We start from the raw sequence: 17,435 nt of genomic DNA, 5'->3' as shown, positions 1-17,435 counted from the left end.
GCAGCCTCACACTTGGTGGGCATGCCTTTCCCACCACCATGATGAATTGTAACTTATTTTTTTATTTGCCTCTATGTATGTCTATGAGGGTGTCGGATCTTTGTGTTAGAGACAGTTGTAAGCTGCCATGTGAGTGCTGGGAATTGAACCCAAGTCCTCTCTCTGGAAGAACAATCAGTGCTCTTAACCGCTGAGCCGTTATCTCCAGCCCCCAACTGTACCTTTTCAAGCCATGAACCAAACTTAGTCCTTCCTCTCTTAAGTGTTCTGTCAGGTAGTCTGTTATAGCAATGATAAAAGTCATGCTGGTTCGTTTCTCAGCCCTTCGGCTAAGACCAGGTGTGATAATGATGGAGCTAGAGTGCTTAAATTAACTTCATAAGTGCCTCAAAGAAATGGCTCCTGTATTTTTCCTCTATTGGATCACTCCATTAGCTGAATATAACTTAAGTGCACATACAAATATACTATAAAATACCTACATTTTTTAAAAATGAACCATTGCTTGATTCTAGATGTTTCCACTGATACTTTTTCAAGTTCACTGATTAACAAATTCCTTTAAAAAACTATCTACTCTGCCATCTAAGATTCCTCTCTGCCAACTGACTCCTCATCAACAAAAATCAAGTCTCATCTCCACCACTTCTCCATAAACCCAACAGTTAAACCTAACAATCATCAATGAGGCATCAATCTGACACAGCTGATCACTCCCTTTTGTGGAATATTATTTTAAGATGTGTTACATTTGTCTATGCTATGGAACATTTGTTTAAATGATGCAAAGATGTGTTGCATTCTTTGATGTTGTATTTGTTTAACTCTGTGAAGCTGTGATTCTTTGCCTGTCTAAAACACCTGAAGGGTCTACTAAAGTGCTGAACAGTCAATAGCAAGGTAGAAGAAAGTACAGGAGTGGCTGGCAGGCACAGAGAATAAAAAGAAGGAGAAAAAAAAGCAGCAAGAGAACAGGGGAAGAAAGACATCAAGGGCACTCACCCAGCTACGTAGCAAACCACAGAGTAAGAAGTAAAAATGGTATACAAAATAAAGACAGATAAAAGCCCAGAGGCAAAAGATGGAAAATACACAGGGAATATAATCCTATATAGTAGTATGTTGATTTTGAATTTTTTGAATGCTAATAAGTAAAAGACAGCTGCTAGGGGACATGGAATTGAGAACAGAACTGAAAAATTGAACCAACCATGATACTTTAGGGCTATCTTAAATTTTAAAAAGAAGTCAAAAAAGTATTCGTCAAATGCAAATCAAAAGTGCTTGGAGTTTTGTTCCCACAGAGACTAGAGACTGTGGATTCCTTTAAGATTAATATGGATCAGCTTTGATCAAGGGAGACTTCCTGAATCTTGACAGGTGATATATATCAAAAAAGGTTATCACTGGTTTTCCCAGAAGTTGGCCATTATCTCAAATTTTCTCAGGGACTCCTAAAAAATGCCTTCACCCACAGACAACAGGATGTAGTCTAGAGAAAGTGACACCCACATTCCCAATATTTTGGGGTGTGAATAGTCTTTGGTTATTTCTGTGGGTTATGTTTGTTATTATTTAGAAGAATATAGAAATATAGGATAAAAAACAACTATTCATCTCATATTTTACATTGGCATAGATTTTGGTATACTGATATAAATTATGTTATTTTTGTTATACTGTATATATGTTTCTACTCTTATTTACGGTTTTGTACCTAGGTACCTCATTTAAAAATGTAAGGTAAAATTCTAGTTTTTGAAAGCTATTATTATAAACTATTTAGATAATCAAGAAACATAGGTTAGTAGTCATTTATAACAATCAAATTTGTAGATATGTTAAGCATGTTTTAAAGATCATACAGAGATAAATTTTGGATAAATGGCCTTCAAACACTTCACAGACCTACAGAACACAGTATTTAAGATATTTAATAACCTGATATTTAATGACAGTTCAGACACATCTGTTCCTGGCAGCACCAATTTACTCAGAAGAAAAGATTGGGCATCGAAGAAACTCCCTAAGAGTTTGCTTTCAATATAGCAAGATTAGCCATTAGGGCAAGAAACTGCTTTGGCCTTCACTTCCTGACTGTATACTGTATAAATTGAACATGTAGAAACCACAGGGAAGTGACTGCTGAATTTGCCAAAACAAGGTGGGATGGTCCTTCAGAGTTCCTGCTTCATAGAAGAGGCTGCCAGACATTCTGCAGGACACACAGGAAAACTGATGAATTTTGCTAATACAAGGTGGGACAGTCCTTCATATTTCCTGCTCTACTGGAAAGTCTGGCCAGATACTCTGGGCTTATGATAGATGTTCCACCACTGCAGAGGAACTTTAGGTGACTGTCCAGGCAGCAAAATGTCTCTGTAACATTAGGTAATAGTATACCCTTTGGGAGGTCTTTTATGGAGTTGAAGATAGATATAGTTGCAGCTTTTCTTTAATGATAGAAAGTAAATTATGAGTAAAACTTTGGATTCACTAAGATAATATAGATAATGGAGTATTTTCTCCGAGTTTGCTAAATACAAATGGGCTGAATATTGTAAATGTAATTCTTAATAACTGTTTTTGGCTGTATGTAGTTTTACTATGTTAAAGTTAAAACCTTTTATTTTAATTTAGACAAAAAATGGGAAAATGTTGTGGAATATTATTTTAAGGGATGATGCATTTGTTTATGCTGTGGAACATTTGTTTAAATGATGCAGAGTGTTGTATTCTTTGATGTTGCATTTATTTAACTCTGTGAAGCTGTGATTCTTTGCCTGTCTAAAACACCTGAATGGTCTACTAAAGAGATGAACAGTCAATAGCAAGACAGGAGAAAGCACAGGAGTGGGTGGTGCACAGAGAGAATAAACAGAAGGAGAAAAAGAAGGAGCAAGAGAACAGGAGGAGGAGGACATCAAGGGCAGCCACCCAGCTACATAACAAACCATGGAGTAAGAATGGTATACAGAATAGAGACAGATAAAAGTCCAGAGGCGAAAGATAGGTGGGATAATTTAAGTTAAGAAAAGCTGGCTAGAAACAAACCAAACTAAGGCTGGGCATTTATAAATAATAGTAACACTCCATGTATGATTTATCTGGGAGCTAGGTGGTAGGTCCCCAAAAGAGTAAAAGAGTCAAAGAGTGAAAAAACAAACAACTATACCTTCCTCCCTTATAAAACTTCTTACTTGAATTCATGAATACCATTTACTCTTTTTTTTTTCCTTTTCTTTCTTGAGACAGTATTTTTCTGCAAAGCCTTGGCTGTTCTGAAACCACTTACTTTCTGCCTTCACGTGTGTGTGTGTGTGTGTGTGTGTGTGTGTGTGTGTGTACATGTGTGCCTGTATGTGTCTGTCTATTTCTCAGCACTCTAAGATCTTAAGGAATGTATCTGGACTTCCTTAACCACACTCATTCCCTAACCTATATTAATCAGTTCTCAGGGCATTAAATGTAATCTGCCAATCACAGAAAACTTGTATCTCTAGCCCAGACCTTTGCCCAGATACCTGCAGAGCCCCCACTGCTAACTTAGCATATCCAAAATTAAACTCATTAATTTCTTCCCCTAAAACCTGCTTCTTATGCAGTCTTACTTATCAATGTCAACTCTATTCCACTTTTTCATGCCAGATCTAATCCATCAACAAATCATTGTCTCTGTATTCAAAATGAATGCAGGATATAATACTTCTCCCAACTCCTGTCTAAAATCAATGCCATCACCCAAAGGGATTTATTGTTGCAGCTGGCTAAATGATCTCACTCATCCCTAATGCTGACATTCTCTACTTAGCAGCAGAGAGAATCACTTAAAACAAGCAAAGCCAAGGATGTAACTCTGCAGTTTGCAATTAGGAGAGCCAAAATTTAATCTCCAGAAAAATAAATAAAATTGAAACTCTTCAGTGGCTTTGAACTTTCAGAGTCTACACAACCACAAATGGTCCAACTCCCCCTACCCAACACACTTCTCAGACACTGTAATAGGAAGCTGTTTATTTGTTCCCGGCTGCTCAGCCACAAAATAATCACAAAGAAACAATATTATTTGCAATACTTTTTGGCCAATAGCTTAAGTGTAATTTTGGATAACTCTTATATTCTAAATTAACCCATCTCTGTTAATCTGTGTATTGCCACGTGGCTGTGGCTTACCAGGTAATTTCCATCCCCAGCGTCCACCTCTGGCAGGGCTACAAGGCTTCTCCTGATTCCACCTTCTTTTTCCCAGCATTTAGTTTAGTTTTCCCCACCTACCTCTATTCTGCCCTGCCAGGCCCAAGACAAATTCTTTATTAACCAATCATATTCACAACATACAGAGGAAAATTCCACATCAAGACATACTTTTTGCCAATCATTCCCTTTGACGCCTCAACTAAAATACCCGTCACTCTGAAAACAGACCAAGTATACAGAATAGGATCTCTGCACCCTGTTCCATGTTTATTCTCTCCACTAAGGAATGAGAAGGTGGCCCAGTCAATAAAGCACTTACTATATACGCATGAGGCCTTAAAATCAGATCCACAGCACCGTCATAAAAAGCTAGGCATTGTAACATCTATCTGTAATGCTAGTTCTGGGCAGGTGGAGACTGGAAGCAACCTAGAACACACTGGCCTGCTAGTCTTGCTGAACCAATGAGTTCCAGGTTCAATGAGAGACCCTCCCTCAAAAATCAAAGTGGAGATCAACTGAGGAAGATACTCAACACCCACCTCTGGCCTCCACACACAAATGCACACACATGCAAATAAGCACGTCATACCACACTAAAAAATTATTTTTAAAAATATTAATTATAAAAAAGTCTTCTCTTCTAGAGTTTGCACAGACCACACTTATCCTTTGAAATGTCTGCCCAAGAATCAGTTCTGATCAGAGCTTGCCCAACCACCGTGTGAAAAACAGCACTATCCCCTCATTCCACTCATTCTGCCTTACCTCTCCCAACAGCACTGCAGCAGCTGAGATACTACAAATATACATACTTTTTTTGTATTGTCTCACATGTATGTATGCCCCAAAAGACATATGAATTGTTTAGTTCACTAAATTATGCCAAGCAAGTGCTCACCCATCAATGGTGATGACTGATTCCATTCAGACTTGATCCTGTTTTAAAGTCAGGATTTCAAAAATGAACTATGTAGAAGTTCTAAAGTCCTGACAGTTCTAAAGTGCAAGACAGGACACACACAAGTACATAACTCTAGCTAAGGACAAAAATAATGCTAAACACACTATGATGAAGCAGAAAGTAAGGAGAGCAAAGAAAAAATGGTTTTCTCTGTTTCTCCATCCCTTGAAAAGAAATACCACCTGACTGTTTCCTGTAAACTGGCCACTAACTCTGTCCAAAATAATATCAACCCCATTCTACACACTTAAGAGCAGTTATGAAGAGTTCCTGCTTTTATAAGCTGTGGTCGTCTGAGAAAACTGGAACTTTCAAACCTAACATTGGCTGCCAAGAAATAATGGTCTGAGAAAGCTCTCAAATTTCCACAAAGCACTCAGGCTGCAACCAAATATCATTAATATGATGACAAGAACTAGTCAAAGAACCTTTGATGGCTGCCTCTCTGTCGTCCCTAGTGTATACTACCAGTTCACTCATCAGAGATCATGATATCTTAGTGTGGGGAGGTGGCTGGGCAGGACGGCAGGCAAGCCAAAGCCATGGGATTAGAAATTGTTCTTCTTTTTGCATTTTAAATGGTGAAGAATGATTGGAATAAAACATCTGGCAACACACAAGGCTACCATAAGCACATCTGGCCTTTTCAATGCTTAACATGAAAACAGGGAACTATGGACCACCATGCTTCTGCTTCACCAAGCAAAAAGTAGAGGCAAATAGATCTCTGAGTTCCAGGCCAGCCAGGGCTACATAGGAAGACCCCAGCTTATTAAATAAAAAAAAAAAAAAAGAAGTTAGGAACTAACCAAGTAAACTTAAAACAACCTGTCATGCATAAATTTATTTAAATGTTCATATAGAGAAAACAGAGATTCTTGATTATTTGCAATAATTGGTGCCATTTTTAAGGCCAATAGTTTTCAAAAAATGATCCACTAATATTCAAATTAAGATACTAATCAACAAAAAAAAATAGGGGTGGGGGGATTCTCGTGGATGTAGTCTTTAAGACTCCTCTAGCTCCTCATAGCTCCAGGTGCCAATTTAAGCAACCACAAATCTCTAAAACCAAAGATTCCCTCTGAGACATAAAGCAACTAACTCACCAGACAAGAGCTAAGCTCGAAGACTACACATAATGTTTTCTGACTGGTCAAGTCACCAAAAAGAAAGGAGCATTCTGATTGGCTGATCTCTTAATAGGCTGAGTCACACCCCAGCATCAGCACCCTGGCAATCAGAAGTTAGAAACAAAAAGAGACAGGAAGCCACAGAATGCTGAGAAAATATGGGGGTGGGAGAGCTGTCAGCAGCAAGAGAACTGTCACATGAACTGACTATAGCCTGGGATGGCATTTCAAAGGAGAGTGTGCCAGTATGTCCTTGGGCTGGCTCACTTGCACTTCCTCAGTTCTGCTATGGCTGTGATATTCCAGGGCTTGCTTTCTTGGTCACTCCTTTCAACTGGATGATCTGTTATTTCGTCATCCAGTGTCACATTATGCAGTCTTCACTCATACTTGCTACTCAGCCCTTACCACTGACAAGCACACAATCAGATAGGAATTAGATGTGTCACAGGATGAGGTACAATTTATCACAGAGCAATGGAAAAAGAACACAACAAAGCATGATGAGGGCACTCCAGCTCAGCTCTTTCCAATCACCACTCTACATTCCCAGTCTTTTCTCTCTCAAAAAATACCTGCAATCTCCACTTCTACCTCAGACCTTATTTCACATATGATCTAGTTCAATAACCCTCTATAAGAAACATAGCTTAATATATTTCTATGCTGCTATATCAGCCAATTCTCTAAGAGATATTATAGGGTATTTTTAAGACCAACAAATCCTCCAACTGTATTCAAATTAAGCTACTAGTCAACACGAAAAGGTAAAAAAAAAAAAAAAAAAAACTTCACCTGTCAGGAACTGTTGGTTTGGTTTTCAAAATTTATCTTTCAAATGCCCAGAAGAGAAAGTCCAATCTTTAGCACAGCAATAAGATAATACACATTTGGAACAGTGTCTTCTAAAGACAGACCAGACCCTGTCCACTGCTTGCTAAAGCTACCTACACTATCTTCAGCAGATCCCTTTATGTGTCATCCACAAAACTAAGCTACCAAGATCTACCTACCTTCTATGTGGCCAGTGAATAGAAGTAAGAAACACTGCCGTGCCAGGTATTAGTGTAGTTTATCTGGTAACTATTGTTCTGGGCTCTCTTATCTGTGTAGGTTAAATCACTAACACCACCACAGACACACACACACACACACACACACACACACACGCCAAAAACAGAGCAGATAACAAGGTTTTGATTTGTAGCTTTTTAAATGATTAACAGTTCAAGTCAGAAATGACCTTCTGGTCAACCCTGAATAAACAAAAATGTAAACAAATACACTACATTCATGAACGCTTTGGTCTGCTTAAAATTTATCACAATTTTAATATATGATAGATTTGTTACTTTAAGCAATCAATAAATTTATATTTGTACTTTGATAAATATCAAAACCTGTAATTCACATAAGCAAAAGTCCATTAAGATACTCAAGAATATTTAAAAAGTAATTGGAATATAAGTCTAAAGAGTTGAGAAGCATCCTGTTAAATGTCTAATAAATATTTGTTCCCATAGTTCATCTTTCAAAAATAAGCACCAAGCAGAAATACGGCTCAGGCCTATAATCCCAGCATATGAAGGGACCTGAAATAGTATGATGGCTCTGGAAGTTAAATAAGCACCATGCTTCAGATGATGGGGATCATCATACTCAGCCCTCACAATTCAAAGACAAATTACCAAGGTCATTTATAGCCAATGGGTCTAATAAAATTCTAAAAAGCTACCAAGTCTTCAGTACTAAAAAATAAGACAAGTATGTTGGTACATGCCTATAATTCATGGAAGGCAGGGTAAGAAGGATCAGGAATCAAGGTCAGCCTAGTTTTCATGAAACTGTCTTAATAAATATTTAAAAAAATAACAAAAGATAGTATTTCACTGTTAATGCTAACACAAAAATTTCCATGAATTTGTGGTCAAGAAAAACCTATTCATGGAGAGAAAAAAATAAATTAAAATAAAACTTGTATGTGCCTTTAAATGTTAAACAGAAAGAGTACCCTTACCTTCATCTTTTAAAAAGATAAACTCAAAACAAAAGGTCATAAAAGTATTGACAAAATTAGTCAACTGAATTCTGCTGGAAAAAGTACAAATCTTTCTAAAGTAAATCTAGCAAGAGCTTTTGAGACTGACAAAACCATCATACCCTCTGATGCTGTAATTCCTCCCATGGGCCTTTAGTCTATAGAAAGAAAAAGATGATGAATACATGGCAATATCGTAACTGCAGACTTCCGAACACGACTAGGAGTGGCCTTCTAGTAACACCACCAAGGACCTTACTATACAAACCGTACTACTTACAAAATGATAAGCAACTTAATGTCCACTTAAAAATAAGTAACTATATCATTGTATAATAATCCAAGGGTATAAAAACTAGCAAAAAGAAAAGCCATCAAATATGAAAGTACAGATTAAAGATTACATTTATACACCAATCAATCAATGGTATAAAATTACATGGAACTAACAAGAAACAATGAATGGTTTCTTTTGATTTTATTTCTCTGACCACTTATAAAACAAAAAGCCTTTTGGAACTACTGATCAAGCCCGCTACACTAAGCATATAGTTAAAAACTGACGTTTTTGAAACGTAAATCCACAATAATCATTTTTTGTTCCTAAAAAACTATCAGAGGAGTAATCAGAGCAGCTCTTCTCACAACACACAAGCTACACATGTAATTTTAGCTATGCTATCTCCCGTCTGTCACCCAATTCCATCAAGACCTCTCTTCTCCATCAGAAGAAACTGCAGGATCTCCATATGGTAACCAGAGGCTCCCAACACTGAAGTGAAAGCTGCAGCCCAGTTTCTCCCATTTTCCCAAATGAGGTATCACGTTTCTCAGTCACTCAAGGGCTTTAGGTCCCTAGGAGTGGCAGCTAAGGACTCAGAGGAGGACAAAAGCACAAGCAGACTTCTCCGCAACGCAGTGAGAAACACTCAAACATGAAGTCAGGAGCTTGAGTAGAGACAGGGTCAAGCTACTTGCACTTTCAGGCTTTAATTGTGCAAAATGAAAAAGTTTTTTTTAGCACTCAACCAAATAACCCGCAAAATCTTTCAACTTTAATATCTCCTAATACCTCTCTCATAGCTCATCATGTGATGGGAAAAGCTCTGCTAAGATTTAGAGGCTAGGCACTGATGGCTTATTTTTGTTATCCTAACACTCAGAAAGCTGAGACGGGAGCTGCAGAGATCTCAGGTCAGCCGGAGCTCAGCAACCCATTGAGTTCTGGGCTACCCTAGGTTACAATGAGACTCTTTAAAAGGGGGAGAAGGGAACAAGATGGTTCAGTGGGTTAAGGTGCTGCTTGCCAGTCTGACAAAGCTCTCTCCCCAGCACCCACATGCTGGTAAAGTCACTACCACAACCGACCTCCACACACTCTGGCACAGAAGCATGAGTATGTGTGAATGTGAACGAACACACACACACTCCCACACAATAAATGTAATTTTTTTTAATTGGACTTAGAATTAGGATAAACGGAGTAAAACTGAACTACTATAATGAACAAGACTTGATTTGTAGTCCCAGCTCGTCCCTTTCTACCCATACGACTGGGCAAATCACTGCACCTCAAAATGAAGTTCTAGACTAACCCTTACTGGGCATGACCTTCTCATTCCTCCGTCTTAAAGTAGGTTGACTTTTTTCCATCATAATTAGGGTGTCATGCCTATCCAGTATCAATTTTTACTTCATCCTTAAACAAATAAAAGTAGTAATGCTGGCACCAGAGGGATGGGTCAGCAGTTCGAAGCACTGGCTCCTCTTCCAGAGGATCCTGGTTCACTTCCCAGCACCTACATGGCAGCTCAGTCTGTAATTCCAGTCACAGGAGTTCTGAATCCCCTACACAGACACTCATGCAGGTACAACACCAAAACACATAAAACTAAAAAAAATAAGGAAAACATTTTCAAAAGTAATAATGGTATTCTTTTCTAAGTTTTCTAGTACTGAGAGAAAGGCTAAAAATATTTTGCTTATCGTGACTTGGCATTCAAGCCTGGACCCTTTCCCCAAAATGCATTTAGTAAATAGGTTTTAGTAGTATGTGCTATACCAGCAAACCTGAAACCCAGAAGCCTGGGGCAGACATATTTAAGCAAACCGTTAACTCCTAACTGACAACATTAAGTGTGCAATGGATTGGTGCAACTGGATCAGGAAAAACAAGAAACAGGATGCCTGTACAAATTCAAACTAAAAAAAAAAAAAGTCTTTCTCAAAATCTTTCTCATAAGGTTGTAAGGGCAAAATGTTTACTAGGAAGACAATTCTGGACAGAGGGGACAGGGAGAGCTATGGTCTCCTGTAAGCAGTCTCATGGAGAGGACACACATATTTGTAGATGAAATGAAAATGTAGACAAGCACCAAAAATTGGGAAAGACTGGATTTTACCAACACAGACGATGATGTCACTCAAGGACTTCTAAGCATGACATTACAGTTCTCTTCTTCCCCAGCACAGAAAAAGCAATGAGGCAACAAGCGAGAAAATTCTACCTGAGGAAAGGTAGAATGAAAAAGTTCCTGCTGTCAAGATGGCTTCGAGCTTTCTTACGGCATATTAAAGGAGCAGCACAAATTACAGGTTAAGGGTTGGAAGTATTTTTAACCTGGAGAGTGAGGTCAATGTTGTTCAGAAGAAGAACAAAACACAACCATAACAACAATGCGCTTTAACAAATTAAGAGACACAAACATCGATAAAATCTGGAAAGAAGACTGACTTCATCCATGCAAATCACTCATCAATGTTTACATCCTTATCAATTATAGATTGCACATTATAAGACAAATTTTGTACTTATCTTTCACATTAAATGTGATTTAAGTTTTTTAGTCTAAATGACGACACATTAATCAAACACCTAAATACATATGTCCATTAATGCCTAATGTTCTCGACCAAAAAAAAATGATTTCGGATAACTACCCTGAAAAAAATGTAAATGCTCGTCCGTGCTCGCTTTCTCTCGTTTGTGAGACCGGATCTATGTAGCCTTGGCTAGGCTCGAGCTTGCTATGTAGACCAGGTGAGCCGGGAACTCACAGAAATCCACCTGCCTCTGCTTCCTGAATGCTGGGATTAAAGGCATGCGCCACTATGCCTGGCTTCCCTCTCTTAAGTGAAAACAGGACATTCCAACCTGGGACGGCAAAGAGTCTGTGCACCAGTTGTTTCTACTGCTAAGGCCTACTCTAAGATCAGAAAGCCTAATTGGCTAGGTAGCAGCAATGATGAATTTGCAATTATTGAAATCTAATGCCAGGCTTTAACACCAATGACTCCTCAAACAAATTACCCCCTTCCTTTAGTTTGTCAGAGGGGGGGGGGGGTACATTTAAAACTGCATAAAAATAGATTTCAAAAAAAAAGGAGAGGAGGGGGAAAAGCATCTGAACCTATAGCTATATAATATCTATATACCAAATGTAATATACCAAAGTTCTTTCTCAAGACGTGTTTTAGGGCGTGTCTTTGTTTTGACTCACTGATTTTAAATAAATAAATAAATAAATAAATAAATCCCACTCAGCCCGGGCTGTCAGGTACTTTCCCTTACCAACGCGAGCATCCTGGCTATGAAATCCTAGGGCTTCTCAGCCTCGCCCTCATTTCCCGGTGCAGGAAGGCTACAGCCCCGCTGTCCCCGCGGCCCCTTCCCGTCACAGCACCGCCGGGCAGGGGCGCCCGGCCTGCCCTGCACCGCAGGCGGCTCGGCGGAGGGGGCCGGGGCTCCGAGGGTCGTCCCGGGTAGCTGATGGCCAAGGACGCCCGGCCCTCCACCCGCCCGAGCCGCGCCCCCGAGCCGGGCACCCTCGGGCGCCCCCCGCGACCCCGGCCCTGACCCCCGGCTCTCACCGTGCGGAGGTCGCGTTGCCTCCTCGGCCGCGGCCCGGATGCGGGTCGCCCAGCGACCTGCCGGCCCGAGGATGGAAGAGGGGCCAGGGCAGTCCCGTCACCTCCCCGTCCGCCCAGCCGCCCGCCCCGCGGCAGCCAGCATCGCCTCCTCGGCCTGAGGGAGCGCCGGACTTCACGGACGCCGCGCCCCCTCCCTTGGCCGGCGCCCGCCTGGACTCCGCCCTCGGGGGCCCGCGCACCACGCGTGCGTGGCTCCGCCCCTCAGGTAGTCCGTGCGCAGGCGCGAGTCCAACAGGGCTAGGACACACCTCCTGGCCCGCCCCGCCCTCGGGCCAGCCGTTCCCAGGCTCCGCCCCGTTCCACTGACCTTGCTTCTTTGGCTGCCGACTCACGGCTTTCCCGGGGTTAACCTTTCACTCCCGTTTCGTGGCTGACAACCTCGAGATGGCCCTCTGCTTGACCACGACCAAACCTGTCAGCTCCCTCTCCGGACTAATAGAGAGTGATCTGAACACTGGAGCAAGCGTGACTTCTCACCCTCCTCTGCCTACCGTTTTGTTTTGTCCGCAGGCGTGCAGTCTGAATCTGGCTGAGATTAAGATAAGACACCGAGAGCTGAGAACTCAAAGCAATCCTGTGACGCTTTGGACCTGAATACCATTTGCCAGAACCAGGTCCGCCTTTCCTTGGGGGCTTTTGTCTTTCACCTCCTTAGTTCCTAATGGCTGGATGTCCTTGACAGTCACCAGCCTCTGGTAACTGATGTCTATTAAAATCATTGAAGGTGCTCTTTATCTGGCTCTTGACTATGTGTTCTCCTTGCTAGCCCCAACAGCTCAAACAAAATTAATAACACTAAACGAGAACTTGAAATGTCATCCCAGCTACTCCTCCAGACCACTGAAGAAACCACCCTGGAAAGGGAGGAGACGTGTGTGCCCCTCCCTTTGACCATCAGACTGTTGAAACATTATACTCCAAAGAATTAGAAATTTGAGGCATCTCATTCTGGGGAAACGGAAACAACCCTGAAGGCCTGGTGCCATTCGGAGGCGGAAACTGCCTCCCAGGATTTCACACAGTTAACTGGCAACCTCTCAGACTGCGGTACAGAATAGACTTGAGTGAGCTGAGAAAATGATAGGTCAGTGATGGGCAAGAAAGGCCTTAACTAGGCAGCCCTGCTCAACTTACAACTTACTCTTGCTCTCATTTAAACGTAAATCTCTCGTCAGTACTCCTGAAGGTAGACTTGGTGGTCAATGGACCACTTTTGCTTCCTCCTCTTCCCTTCGTGGCTGTATTGAACAAGTCTCCTGTCTCTGGGTTTCACTATTACTTGTCTCTAATTGGTCAGTTGAATAATGATAGGGAGATTAACTGTGTGGATGATAATGTGCACATTCAAAATGCTGGCAAACATTAAGTCTGCATGCAATACACTTCTTTTAAGATTAAGTAAATCAATTGGAAAGCAACCGCCAGACCCAGGTTTCTGAAATACCCCTCTCGTTCATGAGATGAGGTTACTAAATGTGCTTTGGGGTTTATGCTACAGTCTAAATTGAGAGATGGGAAAGAAGTGGCTCTCCACAGCCTGTCCCTGGGAACTGGGCAAAAGGCTCCATTTTCATCAGTCTCTATAAAGAATCTGGGAGGGGCAGGGTGATCTTCAGAGCTTCCTTTCTCTGAACAACTCGGCTGTTGTCTTGTGACTCCCTGACCATTGAGGTAATTCTGTGTTTTCCTCGGCAGTTTGAAGTAGTAGGTCACCACTTCCCTTTCTTTTACAAAGATAGAAGCCTGGCTGAGTGCTTGGTGCATTCCAATTGTTCCAGGCTTCATCTCATTTTCTGCATTCCTATTTTGTCTTTGTCCCAATTTTCTCACTTCCTTGATTGTCATGTTGCTTCTATTTCTATTAGGCCCTTGTTTCAATGTGGTCCCACAGGACTTTGATTCTCGAGATGACTGTGATGACAGAGAGGTCAGTGTGTTGAAAGAAGATTTTCGTTACTTCCATTTCATGAAAGATGGAATGCAACGTCAGGCAGGCGCACATGGAGAAGCATTGGTTTGCTTGGGAGTGAAGGGAAAGTCCAGCCCAAAGCCTTTATTGGGCTTTATGTGAGAAAGGAAGAGAGAGAAGTAGGAACAGCTTAGAAATGGCTTGTGCGGATAATGTCAGAGAGCTCTAACCCACAGACACCTCTCCAGTTGTATTATAACTGACCATGAGTTATTTAGATCAAGGAGACTATGGGCTTGGTTTGTGAAAGTTAGACAAAGGGAAGATTGTAGTTGTAAACTTGTGATTTGCTGGAGGCTCTCAGGATTTTTTTTCATGTTCATGAAAGCTGGATTGCCTGTTAGCGTGCTAAACAGACCACTCTAAGAAAACATATTTAAACACCATTTTAGAAGTATGTATAGGAAAAGATTTAAAAAAAAAAATCTGAGGAGCTAAAAGCTATACATGGTTGAGGTTAAGGGTAAGAAGACAAACCAAGATGGACATTTGGTTCACAAGTTTTAGCGTGCCTCAGAATCCAAATAACACAGGCTGCTGGCCACCAGCCCTAGAATTTCAAATTCAGTATGCCTGGGTGGGGCACAGGAATTTTCCTTTCTGTCAAATTACGAGAGAACTACAGTGCTGCTCTAGGGGTCAAACCTGGAGAGCCGCATGACTAGAATGCCTCTCCAACAGTCAGTCCTTCTAGCGGGACACACACTCCAGTTCCCGAAGGGTTGATAAGACACAGAGGTCTAAGGGTCAAAGTGTAACATGCCATGTGCAAAAATACAACTGTGGCAACCTTTGACCAGAAAGAACAGCTGAGAGAGCCAGGGTCTGACCAGAGCCCAGGAGCTGAGAAGAAGGACTGAGGGCAAAGACTCAAAGGCAGATGGCACAAACTGAATGACAGGAATGTGCATGCTTTGACCCACCTTCCGTGTGTGTGTGTGTGTGTGTGTGTGTGTGTGTGTGTGTTTTCCCCAGTGTACTGAGTAGGGTCAGAGCAGAGATGGCGAACCAGGTAATCCTGCAGAGCTGTAGTATGGAACTGCTTGGGGTTTTTGTTTGTTTTGTTTTGTTTTAATTTTTATTTTTTTAAACAACTTTTTCTCATTTTATATAGCAATCCCAGTTCCCTTTCCTTCCCCTCCTCTGCCACCCCCACCTTCCACCCACCCAATCCCCCATCCAGTCCTCAGAGAGGGTAAAGAACTCCTTGTTAACAACTGGCTTGAACAAGGATGCTTGGGCCAACTCGGCAGGGAAAATCACTTTCTACCAAGCCTGGCAACCTGAGTTTCCTCCCAGAAATGACATAGTAGAAAGAGAGAAACGAGTCTTATAAATTGTTTTCTGGCTTCCATGGGGCATGTGCCATGGCATGAGTGTGCAAGTACACATGCATATGTGTGCACACACGTGTAATAAATAAATGTCAAGAAATTAAGCCAAAACTTTAGCTTTCAAATCACAAGATAACCCAGAATGTATGCATCAAGTCTGGTAGGCGCTAATGGGGATGAGGGGAAATAGGGAAGAATAAATTACAAAGATCTGTGCAGTTGAGTCTAGAGATGAGTCAATGAGCATATTCTACAATATTACCATAAAATTTTCTATCAGATTGAACATAAGATATCTATGTTATATTCTAAAGGATTGCATCTTCTCAAATACATATGTTGAAGCCCTTCCCCGTGAGTCTCTAGAGGAAGGATCTTCAGAAACTATGAATGAGTAAGATCATGGGGCCCTCATGGAGCCGTTAATGTTCTTTTATAAAAAAACAATGGGCTGGTGAGATAGGTCAGCGTGTAAAGGCACTACTGCCTAGTCTGACACCCGATGCCCTGAGTTTGTTCCTGAAAGCCTCATGGTTGGATAAGAGAACTGACTTCTACATGTCGTCCTCTGCTCTCAGGGTGGGCACTGTGGCATGCAAATGCATAGCAAACAACACAAAGGAAGGAAGGAAGGAAGGAAGGAAGGAAGGAAGGAAGGAAGGAAGGAAGGAAGGAAGGAAGGAGAGAAAGAAGACATGTTTACAAGATTAATAAGGGGAGGCACAGACTCTTTATTTCTGCTCTCCACCAAGCAGAGATCCATCAAGAAGATAGCTAGCTCCCTGTGTGATGACACATGCATTTAATCCTAGCACTGAAGAGGCAGAGGCAGGTAGAGCAATGTGAATTTGAAGCCAGCCTGATCTATATAGCAAGTTCCAGAACATCCGGGGCTACCTAGAAAGACCCTGTCTCAAAAAGACAAACCCCAAAAGAAGGTGATTATCTGCACCAAGGTAGATGCTCACCAGACACCAGGGTACTCAGCTCCTTGCACACCTGGCCATTCATGTGTTAATTTGGTAAAACTATAAATTTTACAAATAAAGACAAAACCTCACTAATTAGTGGTTAAGTAAATTTTTCTACTGACCCTCCAGTGGTCCTTGGGCATAAGGACCCCTTAAGACATATAAACACATTCTCTGCAAATGCCATCGGCTGTTTTATTCATTATGTCTACAGAGAAATTACTAAGATGTTGACCTGGGAGGTGCCATGTGCATGCTTCTTGCTCCTTTGCTTTTGTGGAGGTAAATTATTTAATTTTTTCTTCTACAGAAATGTGTTAAGGCTTTTTTCTCTACTGGGTAGTTGGTCTTTTTTTTGGACCGTCAACCAGAGGGGGACTTATCTAATTAGATCCTAAAGCTTGCCAAATTCTTTGAGTGCTTAGTCATAAGCTCCTCTTTGGGGAGTGGGTAGCTTATGAGGATGCAGACTCACAAAGTCTGGGTTCCAAGTAGTCCTCTCAAGAGGCAGTACAGGGCAGCACTGTCTCCTCTAGGATTGCTCCGTCTGCTCTATGAGCTACTAGTGATCCCCCTCCTAGATATCTACCAAAACTCCCCGTGGAGCCGTCTAGATATTCAGATCTAGTCCAGACTACATGGCACAGATGGGACCTCTTAAGGATGGGCCAGGATCCAGGGCCGCTCTCATCCTGTCTCCTTCTCCCAGACAGTTCTTGGCATTCCAGTCCTAAACCTGCCTGACACTGGGCTGAAAATGGTCAGTTTGTTTCTCCTCTCTCCTAAGGCTTACAGTCTGTTCAGGAAAACTTCCTCTTAGAGGATTTACAGCTATGAACACAGAGGAAATGTCTTCAAAGTTAAGGAAGGCTTCCCAAACAAGGTGGCCAACCTCTCCT

The 17,435-nt window shown here is 41.5% G+C and overlaps 1 protein-coding gene across 6 annotated transcripts in view; it reads right to left on the bottom strand.

Moving 5' to 3' along the window:
* Positions 1-12,432, bottom strand: part of Ccser2 (coiled-coil serine rich protein 2) — a 110,022-nt gene extending 97,590 nt beyond the window's left edge. For all 6 annotated transcript variants that reach the window (XR_012912089.1, XM_075988688.1, XM_075988685.1 and 3 more), the window contains exon 1: positions 12,203-12,432. The gene's annotated coding sequence lies outside the window, so the exon portion shown is untranslated. The remainder of the gene's footprint in view (positions 1-12,202) is intronic.
* Positions 12,433-17,435: the final 5,003 nt, after the last annotated feature.

This window comes from Microtus pennsylvanicus, chromosome 10 (assembly GCF_037038515.1).
Source record: "Microtus pennsylvanicus isolate mMicPen1 chromosome 10, mMicPen1.hap1, whole genome shotgun sequence".
Taxonomy (NCBI): Eukaryota; Metazoa; Chordata; class Mammalia; order Rodentia; family Cricetidae; genus Microtus; species Microtus pennsylvanicus.
Note: the sequence above shows the minus strand (reverse complement) of the source record. Positions and strands in the feature narration are given on the sequence as shown.